The 3,123-nt window shown below is 47.4% G+C and overlaps 1 protein-coding gene across 3 annotated transcripts in view; it reads left to right on the forward strand.

Moving 5' to 3' along the window:
* USP42 (ubiquitin specific peptidase 42) overlaps positions 1-1,337 on the forward strand; it is a 51,046-nt gene extending 49,709 nt beyond the window's left edge. For all 3 annotated transcript variants that reach the window (XM_032872702.1, XM_032872704.1, XM_032872703.1), the window contains exon 18: positions 326-1,337. The gene's annotated coding sequence lies outside the window, so the exon portion shown is untranslated. The remainder of the gene's footprint in view (positions 1-325) is intronic.
* The last annotated feature ends 1,786 nt before the right edge of the window (positions 1,338-3,123 follow it).

Genomic DNA, 3,123 nt, shown 5'->3' on the forward strand with positions numbered 1-3,123 from the left:
GATTGAGCCGATTAGCAGCGGCCGGCCCGAGCTGGCGGCCCGCGCCCAGCAGGTGGCCCCCTCCGCACACGCGGCCTGCCTGGCGGAGCAAGCAGCCCCTTCCTTTCCTGCCCTTCCGGAAGGCAGAGTGATCGCAAAGGGACCTTTGTAAGGAAGAAGAGCTGCCCCCAGAGATCGGGTGGAACCGTGCCGAAAGGAAGTCCACGACTGATTTGTCGATGTTAGGGACGGCCAGGCCCCGCCTGGGGCCCCCCAGCCCAGCGGCGCCCACTTGCCTGCCTCGGGAGGTACTAATGCCTGCTGCTTGCTGCCTCTTGTCTTTCAGATTCAACGTGTTCAACAGAAGCCATCCCCAACCCAGCTTAAATTATAAATCTAGAAAATAACTTTGTTCAAATCTGCGTGGTGCTTCTTTAGTAAATACTGTACAGATTTTACCATGGAGAACTTTTTTTTAGTTTTTACCTTTTCTTAATTACCCTTATTCCAAATGGACGAACACTTTCTACAACTGCTGACCATTGTAAAACACCGTGTATATAAATCCCACGGACAGTGACGCCCTGGACTGGAACATCTCAAATGCTGCTTAATCAGACTCAGGTGGACCGCTCGCATTCCATGGGAAGCTCCTCCACGGCAGACATCCGGTGCAAGACCCGCCGGGAAACCATGGAATTATTAAAAGTACAAACAAAACTGACAGTATGTATATTTAATTTAAAGACTTATTTAAAGATTCACGAGCTCTCAACTAGACTTGAGAGCAGTCTGTTTTCTGTAATGTCTGATACTAGAAACTAATTTGCTTCATATTTTAGTTGTATTCAAGATTTGAAAATGTATTTTATAGACAAGTTCTGTTTTTGAACTTTGTGGAACTATTCCAATCAATTTACCAGTTATGATGAGTATTTACATTATGAATGTATAATCCAAACATTATTTGTAAAGCCTACAGTATGTTTTTATTACTTAACACTTTTTTATACAGTGTCTCTTGTCTTGACTATGATATTGGAGTCTGAGTTGTCAGCTTGGTCCCTTAAAGTTTCTAGTTACAGACAAAATCATACTGTGATTTTATTTTTAATATGGATATGCTATCAAACTGTGATACACTTATAATTCACTGGTCCTGCATCAGGAGATGGAGTGGGGAAAACTGTATTTAATACAGTTTGTATCTGAATAATCTGTATGGTTTATACAGTTTGTGTTGTTCAGAGATGTCTAAAGTTTGATCTTTGTTTTTTTAAAGATTAAAAAAGCACTTGCCCCACTGTAAATATACAGCATGTAAAATTTATATAGTATATAAATGGCAGCAAATTAAATGTTTTGTGTCTTATTCTTTACTGCTGGTTTTCTCCCTTTGCTTACCAGACCTTTCTCACCAACTTCTTCGTGCTGCCTTCACCGTCTTAGAATCTGCGAAAGCCCAAGCCACAGGCTCCCCTTCGGCCCGGAGGTTGAGCCTGGGACCGGGGAGGGACAGGGAGCAAGTTCCTGGACACGACAATCTATTTTAAAGAACCACGTCCTAGACAATCTTCTTTGAACAATGCATTTTTTTATTTTGTGAACACAGTTATTTGCAATTTGATGGCCATACACCTTCCAATTTTGCTATTCATTTTAACAACAAAATATCAATAGATAATAGGATATTTCTTCATGCAGCTCGTGGGAGTATATACAGTGAATAACAAACACTCCAGAAATCTCTTTGTACATTATTTACATATTAACTATATTTGCTGTAAATAGAAATGTCTAAGAAAAAATAAGAAAATGTGAAATCACAACATGTGGTTTCGGGTCTACAACAGACCTAACTTCTCAGCAAAGCACATCTATGTAGATAATATGCATTTTAACTTTTAAAAATATGCATTGCTTTATATGAAGCATTAAATGCTGCTTCATCTATAAATAGCTCCTATCTTGATTCAGTTTGGTACCACATTAAACTGTTGAAAGTTGCTCCGTGATCCTGAAGACACTGTTGCCTGCCTGGGTCCAGGGTCGTCCAATTAAACCTCAAGTGTTAAGTGAGGCTGGCAGGGCCGGGGCCGCCCGCCCAACGCAGCCCTCCCGTTGCCTCCTGCCATTGGCCTCCAAAGGAAAGCTTGTCTTTGGCCAGAGTTGGGACTAAATTCAAGCACTGAGTGCAGATGGGGCGCCGGGGGGTCGGGGGAGGAGGAACATGGCCGTGTTGAGGTCCAGGCAGGGCTGGGCCTCCCGGACAGGCCGGCCTGAGGTGGAGCGGGGGTGACGGCGCGTGCGCCCGTCGTGTTAATACTGTCACAACAAAACCTGGAATTAGAAGATCTCACAGAACACGGACAGCAGGTTACAGAGTCTAAGCACCACGGCCTCTACCTCGCTCCAGGGAAATAGCCAGCACGGGAGGCGCCTTCGCCCACAGAAACCACTCCTGCGGGGCCTGCCCTAAGCTCGCTTCTCCCGACCCCACTGAGGCCAAACCCCAACAACCAAAAGCCCGGGCTCCCCAGGGGCCTACCTGGGGCAGACAAAGGAGAGAGGGAAGGTCCCCCCGTGTGCGACACGGACGTGGCGGGCGCTGCGGGGGTGCTCGGGCGCAGTGCTGGGCTGCGGACTCCGGGCGCCCTCTGCTCGTGGAAGACTGGAGGCCAGAGTTGCATATATACCAGCCGGGCATTTTGCGAATGCCGACTTGCCTTTCTCAAAAACTAAAAGTTTCGATTTTGAGGTATCAATACAGTAACAAAGCCTAAAAGCTTGGGAATGAAACAAAAACTCAGTTTGATGCAAGGTGGAGAGCCCTGGGCTCAGACCCCTTTGCATCTAGCGTGACTTAAAGCTACGTCAAGGTCAGCGGTGCTGAGGCCAGGGGCCCGCAGCCGGTCAGTTCCAGCACCAAGGCAACTCACAGGAACAGTCACTTGTACTTAACATCTTCACACAGGTGCCGACGCTCTGAAGCCTGCTTTCTGGGACTTTCCTCTTGCAGGGGACAGTCTGTGACCTCCAAAGGCCGCAGAGGCAGGGCGCGCCCACGCAGTGTGGGAGAGGGTCCGTCCCGGCAGCCTCCGTTCCCAGGGCCCGTCCTGAAGAACCAGCAGCAACGACCCAACA

The sequence above is a fragment of the Lontra canadensis genome, unplaced genomic scaffold, assembly GCF_010015895.1.
Source record: "Lontra canadensis isolate GAN:19392208 unplaced genomic scaffold, GSC_riverotter_1.0 scaffold45, whole genome shotgun sequence".
Lineage (NCBI taxonomy): Eukaryota > Metazoa > Chordata > Mammalia > Carnivora > Mustelidae > Lontra > Lontra canadensis.